The sequence below is a fragment of the Silurus meridionalis genome, chromosome 5, assembly GCF_014805685.1.
Source record: "Silurus meridionalis isolate SWU-2019-XX chromosome 5, ASM1480568v1, whole genome shotgun sequence".
Taxonomy (NCBI): domain Eukaryota; kingdom Metazoa; phylum Chordata; class Actinopteri; order Siluriformes; family Siluridae; genus Silurus; species Silurus meridionalis.
The window spans coordinates 1536892-1564280 of record NC_060888.1 but is presented as its reverse complement, the minus strand read 5'-3'; the positions used below and the strand labels follow the sequence as shown (position 1 = coordinate 1564280).

Sequence of the window (27389 nt, the reverse complement as noted above, 5' to 3'; positions counted from 1 at the left end):
TTCTCTGTTCCACTGCGATCTCGTTTGTTCAGTTATGCCACGGTTTTTTAGGTCCGTCCCCAGTCGTGATGGTGAAATGACTGCTTAGCATCTGTTTAAGTGACTTGCTGCAGCTAATAAACATTTCCACCAGCCATATGGCAAAACAGAATAAAGCTACAAACATCTAAACCTCTAAACATTCACATTTACACCAAGCAGACTGCATTATGTTTTAGCAAGAATACAAATCAAAAGATTTTCAACACAGAGGGGTTTTTTTCCAGTCTGGGAATGAAAACCTGTGTGAAGTAACAACACATCTAGAATCTGCTTTAGAATATTCACGAGCACTTTGCTTTTACTCTGAGCTCCTTACTATCTTCCTTCATATGAATGATTCTAATAGAGCCTGAATCGTCTTTAATTACATTGTATTAGACCACCTGCAACAATGAATTAAAAAAACCCTTCAGTTCCAACCTGCAGTGATGGTGCACTGAAGAACGCATCACCCTTCAGGCTTTCTGTAACTCCTGGTGCCCAGCATCACAGCTGGGGCTTAACACTCCACTCCCAAAGCTGAATTCAACTTACAGGGAATTTGGACTCTCCGCCAACACTCCGGGTTTTAATTAGACCTAACGAGCTATATTAGCCTAATTAGCTATGCTTAGACATGACTCTTCATGAGCTCCTTTGTTGATCAATGGGCTGGAGACAAGTCATTACATGCACTTTGAGGCAAAAGTGGCTGACGATGTTTTTCTTTTTACCGTTTTTTTTTTTTTACAGCTTTAAGATTTAACGCAACACAGCATCAGATTCCAGCAAACAATTTTTTATACATTTTTTATGTATATCCTATAAAAAGTATTCAATTTGTGGCACCGTCATGAAGCCGTTCTACAGAAATACAGTGATGAAGAATATAAATTGTGCATGTATAATGAGGAATATGTGTTTATAAGATCATCAATAGAGTGAGACAGCAGTGAAACATCTGTTTGCATTTGTGAGGACTTTAAGAAAGATACTGTATGGACAAAAGTATTGGGGACACCTGCCCTTTAGAGCCATATGTGGTTCTTTCCCAAAACTATGTAGGACGTCTTTATATGAAGTGGCATAAAATTAGCATGACGATGTCCCTACTAAAACCCTTGTGAAACATCTTCCCAGAAGAGTGGAGTTTATTATAACAGCAAAACATCTATCTATCTATCTATCTATCTATCTATCTATCTATCTATCTATCTATCTATCTATCTATCTATCTATCTATCTATCTATCTATCTATCTAGTTAATTTATGTTCAGTAAGTGTATTATTTTGATCAGGGTTACAGCAGATCTGGAGCTTTCAGGAATTTTGGGCACCAGGTGGTGGAATTCACCCTGGATGAGACACCAATCTGTCATAGGGCATCATGCATACGCACTGACACACACAAACACACACACACACACACACACACACACACACACACACACACTCACACACACACACACACACACACACACACACACACACACACACACACACACACACACACATTCATTTGCACCAGCTTATTGGAGCTGTCCCACCTAATGTTTTTGGACATTAGGAGGAAATCAGAGAACCTGAAAGAACATGACCATGAGGAGGACATAACGAGACAGGAATTATTCTTTTTAAGAATGAACTTCCATCTTCAGATGATTTAGAAGCAATTGAGACTTGAGTGTAATCCATTTTATTTCAAGGGGAAAACATTATTTGATTATCTTATTTATATATATATATATATATATATATATATATATATATATATATATATATATATATATATATATTTATATTGAGATATGTTTTCCTTTTTTTTGTCCTAAATGGTGATTCATTCCAAATGAAGAGCGATCAATTTCCAGGTACTCATAACAATGTGGTCTTCAGTAATCGGTTTAATGAAGTCTCGCTGTGCAGAGGGTCCGGCCAATCAAAATGACAAAATGAAATGCCGATGAAGTGAAAATGAAAATGTGAAATAATATCAGAAAGGATTTATTCAATTATCCCAGATGACACAATGGCGCTGTTGTGGCTTCTGTAGAAGCCTGAAAAAAATGACATTCTTACCACCCAACTGCAGGGATGTAGTCAGATTACTCACACTGTACACACACACACACACACACACACACACACACACACACAAAATGAGAGAAACCCACTTTCCCATCCCCATTGCTCAACCCTATTAGAGGAGTGGTGACATATATATACTGTGTGTGTGTGTGTGTGTGTGTGTGTGTGTGTGTGTGTGTGTGTGTGTGTGTGTGTAACATAAAGGACTTAATCCCATGGCATGTGACATGCTGCATTTTCCACACGTGTCTCCACAAGATGACATAATTAACATACAGATGAGTCGAGCAGGAATAGATTATTAACAGGTAATTATTCGATTAAAAAAAAATTGATTTATTTTGTATATTATTTTTAAGAGCACCATCATTTAACACTTCTGGATTTTCTTGCATGGCATTATAATTTTTTTTATTGCTATTATTATTACCAAAAATCATGTATTAACCTTTAGGCAACTTGTTCAGTAATTATTATGAATTTTTATGCTGCTGTATAAATCTATCATCCAGGGTTTAATAGGAAGGAACACACTCTAACAGCGTGGTACTGTGATAAAGCAGTGCTACTGCTACTATAAAGCTCATTTTTTTCTTCTCTAATAAGAGCAAATCTCAACATGTTTTAGCTCTAATACCACAGGAACAGTTAATCTGCTTTATGACATCACCTTGCTGTTGGTTATTCGAATACGAGTTGATATCGAAAGGTCTGGAGATTCGCTCTGTTTACAGGAAACTTTCTACATTTCCACACGATCACCTTCAAAATAGTGCCCTTGTAGAGTAAAACAGAATCGTGTCAAACACCTACGATTCGTGCCGGATCTCCTTTCAGCTTTATCTTCAGGAAGAGGGAGAAGTCCTCAAATCTGGTGAGGAAAGTCGGTGTGGATTGTTTTCCGACGATCATCATTCACGAGCTGTCGAATGATTTAAACTCAAAACTCAAAACACCTCGAACAACTTGTTGCAGCGTCTCCGTATGTCAAACGTGTGACGTGTTTCACGCAGAATTTTCACGTTTGAACTTAGGTCAGCACCAGTTACACAATCAGTCTCCAAACTGTTTGATACCAACTCATATAAATGTACGGAGAAATATGGAGAAATGAATTGGGACACCTGACATTTCCAGCCATATGTGGTTCCTCCTCAAACTGTCACCACAAACTTGGAGGTATACAATTGCATAAAATATATTTTTGGATGAAGGAGCATGACATTTTTCCTTCAGAGACCCAAACCTGTTCCAACATGACAATCCAGCTCCATGAAGATCTGCTTTTCATGGGTTGGAAGTGTGTGAAAGATCTGCTATAGGCCTTGATGAACACTTTTATGATGAATGTAAACACTGACTGCTCTCCAGGTCTCCTCACCTCACCAAAATCAGTACCTGACTTTACTTACACCTTTGCAGCTGAATGAATTTCCACAAAGTCTCCACAAAATCTAGTTGAACATTTTTCCCAGAAGGGTGGAACTCATTATTATAGCAGCCAACAGGGACTCGATGTGGAATGGGATGTTCAAAAAGAAGCACACAGCAATTTTCTGGTCAGGTGTCCATAAATGTTTGAAGATGTGTCAGGTTGCTGTGGCTAGAAGAACCTGGTGCTCTAAACACTTCATACAATTCCTGAAGTCTCTGCTCATGCGAAGGCACTTGAACGGCGATGTAGAAACGCCCATCACACTTGGGCTCTGATTTTTCTCTCACCGTGTGTTTTCATTTTCCACACCAGCGCCTGTTTGACTCCCTGCAGTTCTATACGTTGCTCTGTTATAGTTATTATCCTGCTGCATACGACTGGTAGTATTATTGTTATTATTATTATTATTATTATTATTATTACGAGAATGGCTTTTCGAATCTTTTGAGTGATTGCACCACACAGGTGCACATTTGCACAAATAATAAAACACACACTTTAGAGTCTCTTATGTGTCTGTCTGAGGAAACAAGTTCCAAGCAGAACCTTTCATTAGAAGCTTGATCCTCTTATCTATATTCATTTTCCTCTACAGTACCATCAAAATGATATTTCTTGCCAGTAGGCGTGACCCAGGCTAGTGTGTGCTTCAAACGGCAAAATGATTTAAGCATGGAGAACACCTTTCTCCAGAAGATAGTAAAACCCTTATTGGAAGGTAAGTACCCTTAGATATTAAGGTACTCTTTAAAGTAACCCAAAGAGTCCTGTTTTTTTCTTGATCGGATGTGTACTCAAAAACTGATTTTATTCCCCACAGTAGAGCAGTAATTTTTTAATATTACAATCACTTGACATTCCTAAGAAACTTGTAAGAACCCTTGAAGAACTTTATTAGAAATGATTGCACTGCATGTAGTAGAACATTTTTGCTAATTATAAGCACATGATCTAAAGCAGGACCTTTTGTAGAAGCTAAAAATGTTTAATTATACAAGTAACCCTTGAAGAATGCCAAAGAACCCATTCCTTTTCAAGTGCTGTATATGCATTAACTGGATAATCTGGTTGTCTACAAACTCTACTTTGTTTATAATTCTAATTGTTTTTCAATGTAGAATCCCTGATAGAGCTTTCTTAACTAACCAGAATTAACCCTAACCCTAACCCTAACCCTAACCCTAACCCTAACCCTAACCCTCTCATCATCATTATTCTGAAGTGGACATCATTTTGAAGATTATTCTAAAATGGTTGTTATCCAAAACTGCTAAATTACCAAATTAACCAATTTAAAACTACATGGAGTTTATATTTAATTGGAGTAAATGAGTGGTACAAATTGTGCATTTCCTCAAGTCAAGTCAAGTCAAGTTTATTTGTATAGCGCTTTTCACAACAGACATTGTCTCAAAGCAGCTTTACACAAATCAACAGTGAGGGTGAATGGTGTGTGTTTATCCCTGAGGATGAAGCCATGGAGACTGTGGTGAAGGAAAAACTCCCTTAGATGTTATGAGGAAGAAACCTTGAGAGGAACCAGACTCAAAAGCAGAACCTCATCCTCATTTGGGTGACATCAAGAGTGTGAATCTTTGCAGAAATAAAAAATGTAGAATTGAATGTTGTTTTAGATCGGCAGATATATTACACCTAATGTGACCCAAGTTCTGACAATCAATTTTTTTTCTCTATAAGCTCTAAAATCCAAAAATAGGACAACAAATTTGGATCAGGCCATAATCACAGAATAGCAGAAGCAATGCTAATGCTGTTGTGTTTCAGGTTGATTTATAATCAATAGCAGAATGTAATTATGTTTCGACTGTGAGCCTTTCATTAAAAAAAAAAAAAAAAAACGTTTATATGCACTGTAATTACACAGCAATCTTTACTCTGATCATCCTGTACGTCCTGTAATAATCCTGCCGAAGCATTAGAATCACACTGGGTTTTATGGAAGCTACATTGTGAAGCCCAGTGCCCCTGAGGTCACTTTACAGGACTAGTAGGTCAAAGGTGTGAGCCATCAGCCGGAGAGGCACCAGCGCCATTACCTGTCCTGCCCACTGCTGCGACCTCACACAAGATCCTGATCAGTCCGATCCTCTCCACAGGCGCCTGGGAGACTGGTCCTGCTCTCTGCCCCTGCAGAACGGAGAACGAATAAATAAATCGCTAAGCAGCAAAACAACAGACGCAATTCTTTAATATAAGCAAAACTTTTAAAGGTAGCACTAACCGAGTTTACGCTTCAAATTGTTGTTTTCTAGCTCTCATTTGTAAAACCTTTCCCACTATGTATGCAAATGTGTTCATAAAAGCACCGATTCCAATTTTTTCTAACATGCGTGACGCTAAAAACAGGCCAGGCATCACGACAACACTATAGTGTGTCCATGTACGAGTGCTAATGAACGCCCAGCTTGTTTAAGGTTATTGCAGGTGGCGTGGAGCCGATAGCAGGATCTTTATGGAAGGAAACACAAGTTGGGCATGTGCGCTATGCTAACGAGAGCAAAAGTAGGAAGAATTGAGAAACTAAGGGAATTTTGGATTATTAGAATGAATCGTGCGTCTTCAGTACACTCTCTTTCTCTGTACACTGTAAAACTTAGAATGAGGAAATCTTATTTGCTCTTGTGTTTCTATTTACCTGTACAACCAATATTATTTGGAGAACCAGGTATGAGTTATCGCTCCACAGAATTCCGGTAGTGTGTTAAATCTTTTGCAGAATAAAAATGAACCAGTCTGTAGTCATGTGGATTGATGGATAGTTATACAATCCGATATAACTGTCTACCACTTATCAATATAACTGACTACCACAGGAGATGTTTGACTTCTGATCGAACTGTTATCAGTTTAAATCTCTGCCACACCAAGCTATCAATCCTGGGCTCCTGAGCAAGGCCCTTACCCCTCAGCTGCTCAGTTGTATAATATGGCAAAATATAAGTTGCTCTGCATAAGGGTTTCTGTCAAACACCAAAAATCTGATAGTAAAGTTACAAAACCACAGAGGTGTTTTTGGGGAGGTGATCACTTAGCGGTTAAACCATTGGACTTTGGATCCAAAAGTCATGAGTTTAAATCTTCACCACACCAAGCTGTCACTCCTGAACCCCTGAGAAAGGTAAATAACCCTGTTACTGCTCAGTTGTATGAATGAGATAAATCTTAGTCGATCTGGATAATTTTCTCTGCCAAATGCCATAAATGTAAAAGCAAAGTTGCAAAACCGTGAAGTGCAGAAAACACAAAAAAATGTCTTGGGGAGGTGGTAGCTTAGCGGTTAAGGCATTGGACTTTGTATTTAAAGTTTGTGAGTTTAAATACCAGCCACACCAAGAATAGTTATCCCAGAAGATCAAGCTGACACTCCTGGGTCCCTAAACAAGGTCTTTACCCAATAGCTGTGTATGAATGAGATGAATTTACTGAGCAAGTCAAGAACTTTTAGGATGGATTTGGACTGAATTAATATCAGTGTCTGCTACAATAGTGGTCAGGACCACATGTATGGACAGCGCCAATAACTGAACGGCACCTCAACAATGATGGAACTGTAATGAATGAACATTTGGTTTTAAAGATAAAGTTCCCTTTTGAGTCTGGTTTACTCTTAAGGTTTCTTCCTCCTGCCATCTCATGAGAGTTTTTTCCTTCCCCACAGTCACCTCTGGCTCACATATTATAGATAAATGTCAAATTATAAGAAACTAACTTTTAGCCACTAAACTTATTCATTCTTTTATAAACCTTTATAAGATTTACATTTCTGTAAAGCTGCTTTGAGACAATGTGCATTATTAAAAGTGCTCTAAAATAAATATGTATAGAAGATAAATGTAAGTTGTTTTGGTGTAAGTCCTGTCCCCTTCTCTACCATGCGACATTACTTATTAGAAAAATATATCGTGTTGCTAACATCAGTTTATAGGATTTATTAGAGATGTTTGGATCCAAAATGTTTGGATCCTGATGTCTCTTTTTTCTCACTGTTCTAAAGCAAACTGGTAACTACACTGGTTACTCCAAATTCTATCTGGTTTAATAACCAGTGCAGTAACGTGTGTGTTGTCTCATCTGAACTTTATTCCCAAGACTCGTGATCCGTCGAGACCACGATAAAGCACTTCACCGAAGATGAATCATGCGTTATCTACTGACTCTTATTGAATTTGGACTGAAATAAGACACACACCCCTGAGCACTAATGCTAATCTCTCATGTTCATCTTATGAGCGCTAATAAAATTTCCCGATTGATCCTAACCATTTTTGTCGGCATGTCCGCAAGGCTTGCACTCATCTGCATCTTCGAACCATAGTACAGACCCTCATCCCTCATCGCTTTTTCCAATATTCGTCTCTCGCTCACTGACTCCCATTGTGCCTCTTCTTGCAGCTGTGCTGCGAGAGATGAAGGATTCTGGGAGATTTTTGCTTACAGCTAATTATCGCTGCTGTTCAGTATGCGCAATATTAGCCTGGGCAATATGCTGCCTGCTAGTTCTATTTCCATCGACCTCTTCAATTAGGCACGACAGCTGGCTACCATCAGATGGTGACCTTTGTTTCTTGAACAAAGGGAGTTCTACAACTTGAAAATTTTAATGCTCTCGAATTAGAAAGATGCTTTTGAATGCTGGCTTTATCTTTTGTTTTCAGTTTATGATTTTCTATCTGGACCAAAGGAGTTCAACGGAAATTCCTGTATCCTGTGGTGGCAGCAGGGGCATGTCTCAGTGCTGACTGCTGACTTTGAATGGAGAACACTCACTAGCCTGGAACTGAGGGGTGGAGGTGGTAGCTTAGTGGTTACTACATTGCACTTTGGATTCAATGGTTGTGAGTTAAAATCCCAGCCACAACAATTCATCTGAGTATTCAGTGTTGGGAATGAGGGTAAAGTATGCAGAGAGAGAAATGCCGATACACTGGGGTTGCTGATCAGAAGGTCTGGTGTTCAAGCCCCAGTTTTGTCAAGCTGCCACTCTTGGGCCTCCAAGCAAGGCCCTTAACCCAATTGCTGCTTAGTTTTATGAATGAGATTAAAAAATGGAAGTAATTCTGAATAAGAGCATCTGCCAAATGCCACAAATGGGAAAGTGTACAACTCTGCTAGGTTCTAAGTGTACAATTGTTTGTTTGACAGGGGTCTGCCTGTCAAACAAAGCACAGAGGACAGAGGACTTAGGGCCTTGCACAGGAGTCTAAGAGTCCCAGACCTATCGATTAGCAACCCCAGAACCTCAGCATCTCTCTCTACATCCTTTATCCTCATTTCCAACTCTGATTAACCACATAAATTGCTGTGGCTGGGATTTGAACTCACAACCTTTCCATCCAAATTCCAATGCCTTACCCACTAAGCTACCACTTCAAACATTATATTTATGTTTACATTTATGGCAAAAACAAAAAAGCAAAAAAGGGCCTTTCTCAAGGGCCCAGCAGTGGCAGCTTGGTGGTTCTGGGATTTTAAATTGTGACCTTCCAATCCAAAGTCTAATACCTTAAACCACAGTGCCCTCACACACCACCACTCAGTACCAGGCTCATTGTTCGAAACTGGATGTTTTGTCTGCCCTGCTGCCACCACTGCCAATTAACACACTGAATGATGATTAAACTTAACTTTTAATGCTTAAACATTTCCAGGGTTTCACCAAAGGGTTTGAAACAAAGTCAAGATGAAGTGTAAATTAAAGCGATACCAGGAGTCAAGATCAAAACCGAAATCCACAAAGACCAAATCTTGGTTTTAACTAGTTACCTTTATTTATGAATAGTGCCAGGAATATCGTTTGAGACAAGCCCAAGTACAATCCACAGTACCTCCTCGTACAACCCACAGTACCTTCTTGTACAATCCACAGTACCTTGTACAATCCACAGTACCTCGTACAATCCACAGTTCCTCCTCGTACAACCGACAGTACCTCGTACAACCCACACCAGTTCAAATCTTGTGGTTGCATGTTCAAATCATGTTGAGGTCATGAAAAGTGATCTCCTTCTTGCTTGACTCATTTATTTGTGTTAAAGAAAACTTTATTGATCCCACATGGAAATTTAAATTCCAGTTGCTCAAGGACCCAAGAGTGACGAGTCCCGTTTTAGTACCTACTTTTTTATGAATTCCCTCTGAGATGAATGAAGTGATCTATCTCTATCTCTCTATCCTACAGAACTATGCTTTGCTTTCTGTCAATGCTTCCTCTGAAGAACTGATGGACTGAAGGTGATGATTCCTGGATCTTGCCTGGGATCTAATCAGCTAAATAATGAGTAAATAAATAATGTTTCCTGACAATTTTATTTCACACGTCTTACACATTCCAAACGTTTCCTACGGCTCTTCCACAGAGATGTTTTGCCGCATCCGGAGCGCTTGATGACGCGTGATCTAGGCCTTACTGTTCATATCGCTGACTCGTGAATTCTGCAACATATTCAGGACGAACAACATTGTGGTCCCTGAGGAAGCTTAGAAAGTGTGGGCAGAGGAAGCTTATCTTTTACTGAGGCTGAGAATGCTGGAGCAGTTAATTGACAGACAGAGTGCACAAGAGAGAAGGAGAGAGAGAGAGAGAGAGAGAGAGAGAGAGAGAGAGAGAGAGAGAGAGAGAGAGAGAGAGAGAGATAGATAGAGAGGGAATAGCCATGTAAGAGAAAGAGGGAGGGGATGTGCATGTGAGAGCTTGCATGAGATCAAGCGAGGGAGGGAGACGGAGAGAAAGAGCGAGTGAGGGAGAAAGAGAGAGAGAGAGAAGGAGGGAGGGCGATACATGTTCTCTCCGTTCGCTCCGATCGCTCCTGTCTCCCGGCGTCTAATCGAAAAGGGAGAATTTTTGCAGGACCCCAGCAAGCAGGCGAGGACGAGGACAACTGTGAGGATTATTTCCTGCAAAAAACATCACCTCGGCTTGTGGATACTGAGCATCTGTGGAGCGTTTGCGTGTGTGTGTGCGTGTGTGTGTGTGTTTATGTGTGTGTGTGTTCCCCATCCTGAAGTTATACAGGATGCAAGCGGGGGATGAACAGAACGTGGCGCGGCAGGATCCTTAGAGGCAGGAACACCGGCTCTGCTTCCAGCCACTGACGAGAGCATCAGGACCGCTCTCTCTCTGTCTCTCTCTCTCTCTCTCTCTCTCTCTCTCTCTCTCTCTCTCTCTCTCTTTTCTCATTTCTATCTCTCTCTCCTTCTCTCTCTTTACCCCTCTGTCCCTATTTTTTTCTTTCTGTTTGCTTCGTTCGAATATGCTCCGGAATACGGCAGACGGACAAGGGGAACAATTTATCACACCATCCTAAAGAGGACACGAAACGAGGATTTTACCCCAAGACACGATCTCAGGAGAGACTTTAAGATTTTTTTTGGTCTCCGGTGAAGCATTTGCTTTTCTACTGGTTGTGGATGTTGCATGGAACCTTGGAAAAGCTTCTGCAGGTAAGATTGATGGTGATTAATGTGTGTGTGTGTGTGTGTGTGTGTGTGTGTGTGTGTGTGTGTGTGTGTGTGTGTGTGAGTTGATAAAGCTGTGATTTCAAGCACTAAACAGGACAAGACAAAAGACAAAATGGATTAGAGACAAGACATTGGAATAGAATTCCAGTGAGCTCCTCCCGTTCCTCTTATAACATAAAGTTGTCGTCTTGGTCCATTTTTCTTGTGTGTGTCTAATAGATGTTCAGATCCGAGGCTGAAATCTGCTCATTCTCCTTCCTGTTCTCCTCCATGAAACATTTCAAATCAGAGATGGTCATGGGATCGTCTTGGAATATGAATCACTTTGGGATATTTCTCCTCCTGACGCCTTGGCAGCAGAGAGGACTTTATCTTTCCGTCCTCCCTCTTTTGAAACATTCCTGCGTTGCCTACATTTACATTGTGCATTTGTATGTGTGTGTGTGTGTGTGTGTGTGTGTGTGTGTGTGTGTGTGTGTGTGTGTGTGAGCAAGAGTGTGTAAGTGGGCTGAAATCGATAACACTTGACAAGGAGGGTTTGATAGAAGGCGTGTCCGCACTGTTACCGGCGCTCGAGAGACGAGTCCGCATCCATCTCGTATCCAGCTGAAGGACAAACTCTTCTGGCTGGGTGTGAGCGTCCTGCAGTTCCTTTTCTCACCCTCTTCCTCCACACTGGTCAAGTGCTGCCTTCTGAAAAAAAAAAAGAATAAAGTCCTAAATGAAATATTCACCACAGCATGCACATCCTGTCCATGCTGAAATATTTACAATTATTGAATAATAGATGAAGTCAGCGACTCAGTTTTTTTCTTTTTTGCATCCATATAAATGACCACTAGATGACTTTGCTGGTCGATGTGCAGCGCTCCCCTTGATAAGACACTCGCTAAGGGACCCTACAGAGACTGCAGCTGGGGAAAAGAGGTTTCTTTGTAGTTTTTGCAATACGGCTTTAATTCAAAGTCATAAATCTGAGCGAGATATTGCGACTGCTATGAAGGTTTAATGTCCTGCTTTTCTTTATTTTAGTCTTCAGCACTTTGGTGCAGAGTGATTTTTTTTTCTCTCCCAGATATAAACATTATCTTGCCGAGACCTCCGTCTGTGTGTGATACGGCCGAGATCTGTGAATTCTCTGCCTTTTGATGATTTATTGAACTCTAAGTCAACGGCATTCGATAGATGCTTGGAGGTTTTTTTAGGCTAGAAGCTGATCTAGATTCAGCTGAGGTCTCGTGTTGGAAGACGCATTCCTTTATAGGGCGATCCTTATCTTCCTCACTTTCAGACAAATGAGTCTGGTTTCTTTGTTTGTCTTTTATTCTGATCTGTTCATGAAAAGGAGGGTTTAATATGAATATGTCTCACCTGAAAACACCAAAGCCTTTGCGTTGCCTTGCTGATATTTTGCTTCTTGAATCAATGCAATAGGAAAGTCTGTCTGAAACCAGTTTCAGTGATGAGCTCCATTTCATTACTTTCTTTAGAATAACTGTATTTACATTTTCTCTGTCAAAACTGGAGCACTGGATGAAGAAAGTATTCACTTACTGTATGTGATGTTTAATCAAACATAACCACCGAATAAACTCATGTGGAGAAACTGCAGCAGAACCATCATGGTGTATGAATCGGGTTGCATCTTCTGATCTTCTAACGTTTTATTAAAGCTACATTCCAAAATGTTCTCCAGTCCTAAGTCCTGCGAGATCCTTATTCTGATGAACACCTCTAACCTCAACCAGAAGACCTAGAAAATTGATAATGGTTTGTTTGTTGGTGAATCCAGAACCAACCCAGGGAATACTACAAACAAGGCAGGTATACATTCCATAACATTTACACTGATCAGGAATGACATTATAACATTCTGAGTGGTGATCTCTTCATCACCTGTTAGTGGGTGGATTTATTTATTAGGCAGCAGGTGAACATTTTGTCCTCAAAGTTGATGTTAGAAGCAGGAAAAATGGACGTAAGAATTTAAGCAAATTTGACAAATTGGGACATCTAGACAACTCGGTCAGAACATCTTCAAAACTGCAGCTCTTGTGGGATGTTCCTGGTCTGCAGTGGGTCAGAATCTATCAAAAGTGCTCCAAGGAAGGAACAGTGGTGAACCGGTGACAGGGTCATGGAGGATGAGGATCATTGATGCACGTGAGGAGTGAAGGCTGGACGTGTGGTCCGATCCAACAGATGAGTTCCCGTAGCTCAAACTGCTAAAGAAGTTCATATTGTTACTGATCGATGAGTCACAACTGTTTTAGCAGCAAAAGGGGACTAACAGAATGTTAGGAAGGTGGTCATAATGTTATGGTTATTGGTGTATACTTAGGTCTAAGTGGGGGGAGATCCAAATTCATCAAATTATAGATCCTGATGTTTTGAGCAGATTGTGTTTTCAGCTCACTTCATGCTATGGAAAGACTCCGGATCCACCTCCACGTAAACCACGACAAAGCACTAAAATTAGTGACCTGAAGCAAAGAAACTCGACACATGTAAACATTATAATCGTCTTTCTAAAGCACAACAGCTTCATATGTTAAATGTGCCAAAATGCACGGCCTCGAGCCCTGGATGTTCTGAGACTGTGGAAAAATGAGGAGTAAGGAGAACTCTTCACACTGTTGGGGTTTGTTAATGCAGATCCAGTTCCATTTGAACTAATTATTTTTTTTTCAGGATGGCATGTGATAGTCTCCAAGAATATCGAGTTACGAATCATCCTCCTTTTCCACCGTCTTTACTGTAAGTGTCCAAGTGTATGAGATGCAATCAAATTCTTTCTTCCAAAGGTGAAACAGGACGTACGCTGCATTAGGCTAAATCAACCGAGAGTGGTACGCAGCTGCGCCAGATGGTGTCTCGGTGTCCTGTTGGTGGGGCACCTGGGAAAATGTGACACTTTAGACATGTCCATGATTGATGTGTTTGTGTAAAACGAGGATGACTCTGAAATCTTCAGAGATGGTGCCATATTATTTGACTTTAATATCCTACAATCAGATGAGTGGACACGGCAGAAGCAGATGTCACATCCCATTCACCGGTCAGTTAAATACCTCGGCCACATCATATTTTATTCATGTTGCCACCAAAAAACGTCAAGTCCTCCACTGATTCTCTGGTGTGCACTTGTTTTGTTTCATTTTTCTTTTAAAACCCAAAACATGTTCTAAAAATGCAGCTGGGATGATCTTCCACATGGCTTCCACCACAAGGAGGTGCAGTTTGTCCTATGGATGAATTAAAGGTCATTTTAAAACAGAACAGCAGAAGAAAAAGTGTGAGAGAGAGGGAGAGAGGGAGAGAGGGAGGGAGGGAGGGAGTCATCAGCATAATGTGTTGAGAAGATGTCAAGATAAAGAAAGCGTTGGCTCTTAGCACTTAGCAGAAATATCTTAGCGGAACATCACAGTGATTATTCTGCTCAAGCTCCCAAGTCCAAATCTGTGAAACCGAATCTATGAAAACGCTTCAACAATGCATTTAACAAAAACACGTGTAATGGTTTATTTACTACTTATGGAAGGAGTCTCCACTGTCAGCTCTTTGAAACCATCAGAGGTAAAAGTTTAACGTTATATTTTCTGGTATGGGGAAGTGGTTGCACAGTGGTTAAGGCTCTGGGGTACAAATCAGAAGGTTGTGGGTTTAAGCCCAGGTATTGACAGGTTGCCATTTTTGGGGCCCTTGAGCATGGACCCTTACGCCTATGTGCTCCAGGAGCTTTACTTTTTTGCATATTTTGGTTAAATGAACTACAACAGAGAGGAGACACCGAGACGCTGGTGAGGGAACGACTGTTTATAGCTGCAATAACGTGTAAACAGGAACAAACCTCGTCAACTATAACCAGATCGTCTCCTACGAATTGCACACGTGCTTCACTCCTACATAACTTGCATAACGTGGTTTTAAAACCCGTCTACGACCCGATCGTGTGTTTAAAATGTGTTTTCAGCGCTTTATTATAATGTGGATAAACTGAATGTCATTGATTTGAAACAGAAGCCTTTGCCATATTAATAAACGTCATCCATGAATGTTTCACTCCATCGGTTTGGCTTTTCGTTCCATTTTCACCTCTTCGGATATGACCTGCTAATGTGATTCAGTTCCTCGCCGTTCATCTGAGTAGACCACAACTCATTCTGCTCAAGCCACAAGGACATAATTGTACCGTAGAAAAACACTCGATACCATCAGTGTGCTAGCTTAGCACAAAGAAAAAACTGCACTTATTATTGAATTTAACACACACTCGAGTTAATGAGTTTATTTATTGTCAATGCAGCATCGACAAGCTATTACACACTGTCACTGACTTTTGCCTCGTTTATTGTCTTTAGTTTGTCCTAAACAAACTCACACAGGGTAAATACTTAATGCATTTCCAGGATGTGAAGTCTTAACTGACTAGACACACAGCTCGCAGGCATACGGTCAGAGTGTCCATTAAGAGGCTAAAATAATCAATCAGCTCTTACTCTTCTGTTCACGTTGGCTTTCAGCATGTTGAACCGATGCTCTTTTGCGGCCTCGTGACGGTGTCTGGAAGGTTTCTGTCGCAAGGCTTGGCACCGTGTGCCTTGCTGATCGGATCATTAGTGTGTATCAGGGTGATGTTGGCTTGGCAAGGGCATCCTCTAATGACTGCCTCGACTCTAATGACTGCCAAGCTAAATAAGAGAAAATAGATCTAATTCGGACTGACTAGCGTAGCTTGTTGATGGTATCCAGCAGGCAAGACCTTGGACATGAATGCACAGTTTGAAGGTCTTGTGTTTAAATATTTGTCAATTAATTTGTGTCCATTTGGGGAATCCGTCCCAAGCGTTTCTTGCCGTTTTTCTGATGCGCAAGTTCACAACGACAAGCTGACGAGCAAAATTTTGTTTTTTTATTCAGCAAAATTCCCACCATTCCACCATATCGGGATTTTTTGCCTTGTCGTAATTCCCCTTTAATTTTGGCATAATATTGTGCAATTGCAGTTTTTTCATAATTGTAATATTGTACAACTGCGACCTTTGAACAAGAAGGTGTAGAAGAATAAGAAGAGGTGAAACGTTTACACACATCGTTTGTAGATAAAAATTCAAACATCAGAGTTCCGGAGTAACTTCAGAGTACAAAAAAAAGAAATGACAAAAATGACCAAAAATTCACACTTGCATGATATTTCCGCTGTAGTACATGTCTGGCATAATAAAGCTTCACTACTGCTACACAATTCATTTCACTTAATATATAACTTATTTCAAGTTCATATATATTTTTATTTTACTTTAACCTTGATTTTGATTTTACTGTGAGCAACTGCAAACCAACAATTTCCTTATGGCATCAATAAAATATTCTGATGTATAATTTACACTGTTGTGTTTTTGTCTACTTTAACATTCTGCTTGTTTACTGTAGCTTTCAGCAGTTAGAAGCAAAAAGCAAGTCCTTTATTTAAAATGCCCCAAGAGTCATTACCTGGCGGGGGTCAAATCACATGCTGAATGCGTTGAACAACGGCAATCTATAATCATAAAACTGGAAAACAAGCAAACGTCTAAATCATGGAAGCACAGACGGAGAAACGATGTGTAGACGTGCACCATTACAATCAGCAAGACTTCACAAAATAATAGATAGACACAAGGTCAGGAACCAGGGGGACACGCCGAGGACAAAGCAAAGACGCAAAACAAAGTAATGAAGTCGGTTAGATCAAGTTCAAGGGTCGAGACCTTGTACAGAGGTATTAAAGTTCCAGACCCATGTTCCCTCTGCTACAAGTTTCCTGGCCTTATTGTGAACTAACTCTTTGTTATTTAATGTCTAAGAGATTGTTGTCCAAGGATTTACACTTGCCCACTTTATATGGAATATGTTTTCCTCGCAGGCATGGCAGAAGCATATTTATTTTGAAGAATACACAGTTAAATATTGCGCTTCAACATTTAGTCTTAGCCAAAATGTCCTAAAGGCAGCACGGATGCTCTTATTAAAACTCAGCTGAAGTTTCACAGCAGTCCCGAGTGTGCAGCAATACAAATACTTCAAAACCAATAGAGGGCTTCACAGAAGGCTTAAAAATATTTTCTCATGGTGCTTTATCTATTCCAGGCTTTCTGCAGCATATCTGCGAATGCAATTCAAGGTCAGAATCTTTTCTCAGACTCACTACTCCCCCTGTACTTCCTATAAATACATAACACACTCCAAAATCACCTCACTTTATAGAGAAATGTATCATCTATATCGGCTATCTTTGGCCTGCTCGAGGCTTTATCACACCAAATTGATTTCTCTGCGCTTCTGGCAAGTCAAGGACTCTCAATTAAATGAAAGAATCTCAGCACATGGTTGAGAACAAAACCTTTTACCCAAAGCAGAACTTTGTCATGCACTGTTGAAACGAAGACAAAAAAAAAAAACAATCTTAAATTTACATTCTGCGAGCAGAAATAACAGGCTGGTGTGGTACTGCAGTTCAGGGCTGGAGTTAGAGGAAAGAGGGCATTATGGGCCAGATTAAACAAGCATGGGGTACATCAGGAGGATTGGAGAATGCAGTGAACTTGACACCAGGTCTCGATTGGAAAATAGCACTCTGAAGAGCTCTGGGTAGAACTTCCATTGTAGATATTTATGGACACACCAATGGAGTGTTAGTGTATGTGGCTTGCAAGAATGTAAGTATGGTGGACAACAAGGAGGTTAATTTACATTTACAGAATTTGGCAGATACCTTTGTCTAGAATTGCTTACAATTCGTTTATAAAACTGAGCAGCTGAGAGTCAATGGCAGCTTGGTGATTGTGGGATTGTAACTCACAATGTTCTTATTCAGAGGCTGACCCTCATCTGGTCCTTGATCTTGTCATAAACTTGCTGGAAAAGTTTGCACTCCATACATAAAAATGTTGGATTCATTCATTTCATTCTTCCAGCTTCCAAACAAATGCATTAACCAGCTTCGAATCAATTGAAAGGTTCTCCACTTGAACTTCAGAATATGTTTGGCTGCCGAGAACATCCTTATCGATTTCATAAATAATAACCGGCTTGCACTCTGAATTCCGCTGCTATGTGCAGAAATGAGTTCCGGTATTTCCGTGGTAATGACCTGGTCGTTCCGAAGAGGCCTTCACTGCTCGAGCTTTGCCACAACAATTAGCGTAGAATGGACGACAAATGAGCAGTTTACCGTTTAATTCAATAATAAAAAAACTCCCAAATTGTTAAGCTAGTCCTCTGGTGTTTGTTGGATTAGCATCATTTCATGGTTAATCGCTGATGCTATTAATGGACCCAAATAATGGCCATGGGGTTTAACAGCTATCCTCTAATTAGTGCTATGAGTATTAGAAGAAAATGTAATTAGTTTCTAATCATTTCATGTTTTTGAAAAATCAATGGAGCGTTCAGAAGTTAAAGCAAATCTGATTTGCTTCTCCAAATTATGCTACTTTGCAAGCACATCTCAGTCATCCATATTATATCCCAATGTTCCAGTGGTTTCCAGTCGAGTCTTCTAAGCCATTTCAAAGAGTGTGTTCAATCTTATCTTTAGAGCAGAATAAAGAAATTCTCCCCATATTAGTTTTATATTTAATGTGGATGATTCGTGAGGAAATGAGCTTGTCTGAGCAGTTTTATCCGAGTCAGCAGTGTATAATGGCCTGAACAGTCTGGTTTCCTCAACAATTTTTACTTTAGTTGATAAATATAAAGCGACAAAAACTTACTGAACAATCTGAGATATAAAATCCATTAAAAGCTCTTACCATTGTTTCAGATAAAAGTTACATCTTCCTGCTTTTATTCATTCAATATATAAACTCAATGGAGATGGAAAGTATTGGGACACTTGACTTTTCCTGTCATTTGTGGTTCTTTTCCAAACTCGTAACACAAAGTTGGAAGCACACAATTTTATCAGGCATCTTTGAATGCGTTTGCATGAAATATTCCCTTCAAGTGAACTAGGAGACCCACACCAGTTCCAGCTTGGCAATACCCCTGTGCACAATGGAGATCTATGAAGATCTGCTCTACATTTGAAAGTTGAGCTTGAAACCCTATTGAATGTGAACCCTTGTTATGAATGTAAATGCTGCCTGTACCCCAGGTCTCCTCCTCTTCTCACCTACCTGACTTACTTACCTACTAACACCATTGTAGCTGAATAAATCTGCATCATCTCTATAAAATCTAGTGGAACATCTTTCAAAAGAATGGCTTATTATAAGATTAAACAGGTACTGAATGTGGAATGTTCAAAAAAGAGCACATGCCCTTTAAATCCCTTACAATACCTTTATAACTTACTGTCCATGTCATGTATATGTTGAACAATGCTCATATAGGTGTTATTTAGCCTTATAAGCACTATTCTAACTCTGGGGTTGAGTGTTGTGTTCATCAAAATGGACAAAAGCTGGCTTTATATCAGGTGAGACCCATTGGATTATTTATGCAAGTTAAATTCAGTTGTCACAGAATGATTATGTAAGTGTTATGGCGCCTTATAAGCAGTACTCTAACGAAGGGACAGTGATCATTTTTAAATATGCATTATGTACATCTCAAATGAGCAAAACAGCTTAATGGAATGTGACACCTTATAAGAATTGGAAATAATAAAAGGTTTAAGCAGGTGTTATGTAGCATTATAAGCACTACTTCCGAGTTACTGAACTGATCCCGTGCTGTTGTGCCGTCGCTGGCAGTATTTCTGGATAAGACATGTCCTTCACGTCATTGTGTTGACAGTTGAGTCCTTTATCAGTGACAATGACACTGAAGTCGGAGAGAAATCAGTGTTTTCTATTAATAGCCACACACACACACACACACACACACACACACACACACACACACACACACACACACACACACACACACACACACACACACACACACACACACACACACACACACACACACACACCCATGGGCAGATGAGAGAATGGCAGCTTCACGTCTGCGGCTGTTCGATAAGAGCTGCTGTCTGTCCTCACCCCCTTAGAAATGCCACATTCTGACCACAGCTTCGAGGCAGCGAGGCAGCAGCTGCCTGCGGCCCCGTTATCCCTGTCTACCCGCCGTCCTCCCCTCAGCTTGGCCCCGAGGCCTTAAGTCATCACTCGGCTGCACTTTGGCTGATTTATAATCCAGCATCGTTCTGGCATCCAAGGCTAAGAATTACACATGTCGGCAATGAGAGCAGCACTTGCTCACATCGAGGTAAAGGTCATCATTCAGATGCTCCGGCTTTGTTCAGAGGACCTTACAGACAAACAGCAGATTAACATCCGGCGTGCATCCCAACGCCTAATTCTCTTCCCATCATAACCACACGCGTGAGTAGATTCTAAAACGCACCGATGCACGTGGCTGAGGGCTGCAGACGAAGAGCTGACAAACATCCGCACACAAACCGCTGCTCACTGACCATGACCTTTATGCTTCAAGATTCCCTGAACTGCGTTGGACCAAAGTCTGAACACGATTCCAGTTTTAATTAATATGAAAAAGAAACACTGTCGTTTTAAACAAACCTTTCATTCAGTGTTTCAGAGTTAATTCTTTAATCCCCAAATCTCTCATCTCTAATCCCTTATCGCTAAACTATCAGGCACTGATACTTCCACAGTGTGGCATGTTACTGAGACCTGAACAATTCTCTTATATATTCCCTTGTTTATTTGTTTATCTTTCTTTCTTTCTTTCTTTCTTTCTTTCTTTCTTTCTTTCTTTCTTTCTTTCTTTCTTTCTTTCTTTCTTTCTTTCTTTCTTTCTTTCTTTCTTTTTGATTTCTTTATTTCATTCATTCATCAAGTCCATTCTTTCCATGGTGGTGCTTATAACGCTACATTGAATCTGAATATTGTATGTTGTCCATAACAGGCATAAACCTACATTAACAATTATTAAATCATGATGGGCGTGGCATTAGCTACAACCTTATTTGTTAAATTTACACCTATCAGCATATTCAAATACATATTCCAGGCAGACGTAAGTCATGCAAAGGCATATCAAGTGGCTTGGCATCTTCATTACTGTGTAATACAGTGTAATAACAGAGTTATTCGTTTCCTTTGGATCTGAAATCAAGCATATTTTTTTCTCACATCAATGACCACCACAGGTATCGTTAACAACAGGGTGCCGGTGGAAATTGGGCTACTGTTGGCTGAAAGAGAAGAAAGAGAGGAGAAAGATGTCTACAGAAACAGCAGGGAAAGGAGAAGTGGAGGAGAGTGGAGGTTTGGGTTGGTACTGGTAAAGGGAGAGAGAGAGAGCTGATATGAAGAAAAAAGGTAGATATGTTGTGTCTTCAGGAGACCAAATGGAATTGGAGTAACATTGGAGGTGTTTAAACTGTTCTATCATGGTGTAGATAGAAAGAGAAATGGTGTAGGGGGGATTTTGAAGGAAGAGTACAGTAAGAGTGTAGTGGAGGTGAAGAGAGTTTCTGATAGGGTGATGAACGTGAAGCTGGAGGTTGAAGGAGTGATAATAAATGTCATCAGTGCCTTTGCAGGAGTACAAGGAGATGCGGCAGCAGGTACAGAGGGATTTGGCTAAAACAAAGGAAAGGGCATTTGAGGAGCTGTAGGAGAAGTTGAACACTTAGAAAGGAGAAAAGGATTAAAACCGATTGGCCAGGCAGAGGGACCGATCTGGGAAGGATGTTGGCAAGTTTGAGCAATAAATGTGCAGACCTGCAGTAACTAGGAGGTGGAGCTGGAGGTAGCAGAGCTGAAGCTGTTGAGATGTTCATTGGGAGTGACGACGATGGACAGGATTAGAAATGAGTTTATTAGAGGGACAGCTCATGTAGGTCGTTTTGGGGACAAGGTGAGGGAGGTGTGATTGAGATGGTTTGTACATGTGCAGAAGAGGGACATGGGGTATATCAGTAGGAGAATGCTGAGGAAGGAGACACCAAAAAGGGGGAAAATAGGAAGACCAAAGAGGAGGTTTATGGATGTGGTGAGGGAAGATATGCAGGTAGTTGGGTTGACAGAGGCAGATGTAGAGGACAGGGGGTATGGAGACGGATCATGCGCTTTGCCGAAAGAAGAAGAAGATCTTTTTGATATAATCACGCATTTACATCATCACATGAAAAACCCACTGGATTACTTCCTTTCTAATTTTTTATATATATATACTGTATATTTCAATACAGCACATAATGTAGTTATTTTCCAATTCAAGACATTGATCTGCTTTAAAAAATGATCCATCGGAAACGATCCTGCAGGAATGTAAAAAAAATAAAATAAAAAGAACAGAAAAAAGGCCTTTCAACTCGTTTAATTGGACGTGGAGTGGCTTTGAGATTCGTCCTGCTGTTCAGAGTACTGGAGGTGGTCAGATATTGAAAAAATATGATTTGATTTCGATCCAGGTGGTCGTCTGGCATGATGTGAATTTTAAACTGAAGCACTCATGGCTCCCCTGGGTGTGGAGAGAAAGACAGAGGAGAGAGAGAGAGAGAGAGAGAGAGAGAGAGAGAGAGAGAGAGCATTCTGGGCAGTTAATTCCGAGAAGAAGAAGGAAAAAAAGACGTGTTTAATGAATGCCAAGCAGACTTGATGAGTGATGTACGCATGGGAATGTTGAATGTGTGGGAGCGAGATGGAGTGAATGCACTGGTGCTCCATTTCTGTTCACGCCGTGATTGCGAGCGACACACCTACGCTGCCTTTCCCTTCTATTAATGCCTCGCTGTAATTTCATTCGGCGTGCTGAATCTGTCGAGCCGAGGACGAGTTGTGTTTGCATTCTGAAAAAGACAGAAGGCTGAAACGTACACTCGTCAACATCAGCTCCGTGAGCAGAGCAAACACGTGAGGAGAAGTCGTATTACATATTTCATTTTTCAGGGCTGGAGGTGACCTTGAGCGGACCGTATCGGCGCTCTGACATCACATCGCAGCTTATACCGAGTGACTAATACACACTCTGCTTGACTCCAAAACCTTTTCCATTAAAAAGATGGAGCATCTGAACAGCAGATGAGCTGCAGGAGATCTTTGGACAAGGATCTACAGTGCATTATTCAGTTAATATTCATGCACGGAAAGTTCCTGGTATTCAGAATCAGTTTCAGCACATACTTGTATCATCTTTGCAAAACTTCATATACATAAAAAACAACGTGTGTGTGTTGTATTTCACCACTCTAGAATAGCCTTTTGTTCTCGAGATCAAGATGCTTTAGATGCTTAATCACATTCTTTGAACCTGAAATGAACATTGGAAATGTTAAACATGCAATTAAAAAGTGTTTAGAATTTTTATTTGTTGTAACTTTTCTTTGCTATCAAATGCAACATGAAACAACGGAAAATAAAATTATATACAAATTAGTAAATGCAATATCTGATCCAAAGTCCCCATGTGTTGTTATAACAAGCTCCAATCTTCTGGGAAGATGTTCCACTAGATTTGAGTGAAGATTTATTCAGCCACAGGTGTGTTAGTAAAGTCAGGTACTGATGTAGGTGAGGAGGTGAGGAGGTCTGGAGGTCTGCATTCATATTTATCACTAAGGTTTTCAATGGGTTTGAAGCTCTATAGCAGGAGATCTTCCATTTCAACCCACATAAAGCAGATCTTCATGGAGCTGGCTTTGTGCACATTGTCATGCTGGAACAGGTTTGGTTCTCCTGGTTAAAGTGAAGATCCTGTATGATGGTATGCCTCCACATATTTGCTTTTGGGAAATAGTATTGGATTTATTTTCACACCATTTCTTTTTATCCTGGTTCTGTATCTGGTGCACTGACTCAACTCCTGTTCAGTAATTAGTAAGTGTACTTATGTGCTGTTAAATCTGTTCCGAACACATTTTTAACTCCCTCCTCTGCACTGAACACAGCTGTAGATATCTGCTCCTGCACTCTAGAGGGCAAAACTGCATTAAACTGTAGCAGGAATCTTTTTTATTTTTTGAACCGTTCTCTGAGGAACCTACTCTTCGTGTTATTATGTTAATAAATACCAAATAAATGCAGAAACACCAGTAAATAACAAAACACAATAACAGCTTCTGCCTGACAAAATGCTCGATTATTACCCATGAAGATCTCTACAGCTTTTCTCCTTCTAGATGCTCTTCTGCAGCAATCGGTCAGCAGCAGCATTCCATCGCGCTAGCTGCGTCTCTTGGGAATTTCAGATTCTGCGTTATCTTGTCAATTAGAGTTTAGAAAGATAAAAACTGTGAGCCAAGAGCTTCCACACACACAGGAGATGCAAGCCTGCATCACACATCGCACTGATGACCACATTTCTATCTCTTGGACCATAAAACACCTCTCTTTTCAAAAAGTGGGTATAAATTATTCATGGCTCGGATGCGCTCGGCCCCGGATCAATGCCAGCTCAAAGACTGTGTTCAGTGGCATTTGGTTCAAGGCCACATTTGATCACTTCCTTTCCAGGCTTCCTCTCGTTTTTGTTTCTGCTCAGAAAGATGCCATTATCTCCAGTTGTTTGTAAGCTGCTGTTAAACAAGTCAGCAAAATACACACACACACACACACACACACACACACACACGCCCTTTTTCAGAGCAACATTCCCAGCAAGTTCACAATTAGGTGTTAAGGGCCTTGTTTAAGGGCCCCACTTTGGCAGCACATTGGTGGTGTTTGGATTTGAACTCACAACCTTCTGATCCGATTCCTTTGATTCATATATAATATGATTGGGGAGTTGGAGCTTGGTTGTTAAGGCTCTGGATTCAAAGGTTGTGAGATCAAATCCCAGCCACACCATTCTGCCACTTCTGCCAAAAGTTTGCGGACACCTGGTTGTGCTTTTTGAGTATCACATTTCACATTTAGTCCTAATTTGCTCTTATAATTCCCTCCACTCTTCTAGGAAGATGTTCCACTAGATTTGTGAGTGTGCTTGTGGACATTTGTGTTCATCAGCCTCATGTGTGTTAGTAAAGTATAAATATAGGTGATGTGAGGAGGCCTCGGGTGCAGTCAGTGTTCACATTCATTTCAAAGTTGTTCAGCGGGGATGAGCTCAGTACTCTATAGCAAGTCATTTGAGATCTTCTTCTCCAAACCATGTAAACTAGTTCTTCATGAAGCTGGATTTGTGCAGAGGGGCATCGCCGTTCTGGAACATGTTTGGGTTTCCAAATTCAAGTGAACGTGAAATTTTATTATATACCGCATCTTGAGAGATTTTTTACAGTTGTATACCTTCAGCTTTGTGGAAACAGTTTGGAGAAGAACCACATATGGCAGGAAAGTTCAGGTGTCCCAATACTTTTGTGTATTAAAACTCTGACTGTAGGCACTGAGATTCCTTCCAAACGTGTTTAATTAATGTCTATATATTTTATATTCTTATCTTTATCTCATCTAAGTATGTTTAAACCAGAGACAAACAGATATATATATATATATATAGAGAGAGAGAGAGAGAGAGAGAGAGAGAGAGAGAGAGAGAGAGAGAGAGAGAGAGAGAGAGAGAGAGAGAGAGAGAGAGAGAGAGAGAGAGAGAGAGAGAGAGAGAGAGAGAGGAAGAGAGAGAGAGAGAGAGAGAGAGAGAGAGAAGAGAGAGAGAGAGAGAGAGAGAGAGAGAGAGAGAGAGAGAGAGAGAGAGAGAGAGAGAGAGACACAGAGAGACACAGAGAGAGAAAGAGAGGAAAAATTGGAAAAATCTGTGATGAATCATGGAGCCAGATGGATGCTGTTATACAAAAAAGGGTGGCGAGTAAAACAGAAAAAAGCCGGCATTTGATTCACCCCTCGTCTCGCCGGGAAAAAGGCTGCCAGAGAGTCGTGCATGACAATAAGCCAGCTTGTGCTGTGATCATATTAAACGAGGCTTGAACGATTCCCGGATATTAGTGAGCGTTTGCTTTTCTGCACCGAGTCTGTCATAAGTCATTTCCACAGGCTCAAGACGGAGCGTTAACTTTGACGCACTTTGAGATTTACATTTTGAACTTGTTTTCTCCCTGCAAGACAACGGCTCCGGCTCGCTTAAGTGCTCGGCATCGTCTCGGCGTCGAAAAATTTGCGCTCGCCCTCTCTTTTAAATGAGTACTATTCTCAGCACCATGCCTGCCTGAGTGGAAAATATGACATTTATGATTCAGAGGGCATTAAAGAGCAGCGCTGAAATGCTCCGCTTCTCCAAGAGCAAACGTTTTCTCCCTTCCACTCTTCGGCACTTTGCGTCTCGCTCTCGTTCTCTCGCTCACTAAAGGCCCAGATGGACGGAGCAGATGCTCAAAACTCACTGAGCAAGAACGGAGACCCTCTTCTTCCTTCTCCTTCTCCATTACAACTTCCTCCTCTATGTCTCTCCACTCAACTTTATGCAGTTGAGAGAGGAATGCTCCAGAAGGTGATTGGTTCAGCTCCATCATCGTGCTGTGATCCAGGCTAAGGTCAAGATGCTTCAGCTAAATTTAGATGAAAAGGTCCTCAATCAGAACAGGCAGAAAAAACAGAGCTCCAGTGCTTTTCTGTCGAGGTTGCAGATTTGGAGAATGCACCAACACTATTTACGCCTCATTAAAACCCAGCTAGTGCACATGAACAATTCTATTCGGGCGATTTGTGTTCTGTAAATAGAAAACTGTCGCTCATTTCCATGAGGAAATTCTGAAAAAGTTGGCTGTGTTGAAAAAGTCTGAGACGCCACAATGGACTGATGGAATTAAGCATTCGAAGGAAATATATCATATATTATAGTATAATATTATTTCAAAGGAAAATAATCCATGTGTGATGCAGCGGAGATTCATCGTGCCATCGTGATTATTTTCCCAAAACTCAGCATTCAGTGTTTTTCTCACTCATCTTGCATCTGTAGGTACATTTAACATCCACGAAACGAGTATAGGTTTGTTAAGTTATGATGACCCTGGAGACTTCTGGGATGGGTTTTCGATCTTCTGATGACGATAGTGATACAAACTTGTACAAAAAAAAGTAGAAAGACAAATGTAGCAGTGAATGCTCCGCCCACCATTCACGAACCTGCGATTGTTCACGCCCCTTTTTTCACATGCATATATACTGTATTATTACGGTACTATAAATTGCTGTGTTTTGCTAAATAATGTAATGGACTCAAGTCCTAAGTCTGGACTATCTTTAAAATGAATGAAGACATAAATAAATGCTGTAGTCAATTTACATAGATGGCATGTGACAGACTTCTTTATTTAGAGCGAATTACAATTATCTCATTTATACCACTGAGGAGTTGAAGGCTGAGGGCCTCGCTCAAGGGCCTCCCAATCTTCTGATCAGAAATCCAACATCTTAGCCACTGAGCTACAGCTTTTTCAGAAAGGCG

General features: G+C 40.6%; 1 protein-coding gene across 2 annotated transcripts in view; it reads left to right on the top strand.

Annotated features, from left to right (window-relative positions):
* The first annotated feature begins 10279 nt into the window (after positions 1-10279).
* lingo2 (leucine rich repeat and Ig domain containing 2) overlaps positions 10280-27389 on the top strand; it is a 232002-nt gene continuing 214892 nt past the window's right edge. For both annotated transcript variants that reach the window (XM_046850348.1, XM_046850347.1), the window contains exon 1: positions 10280-11006. The gene's annotated coding sequence lies outside the window, so the exon portion shown is untranslated. The remainder of the gene's footprint in view (positions 11007-27389) is intronic.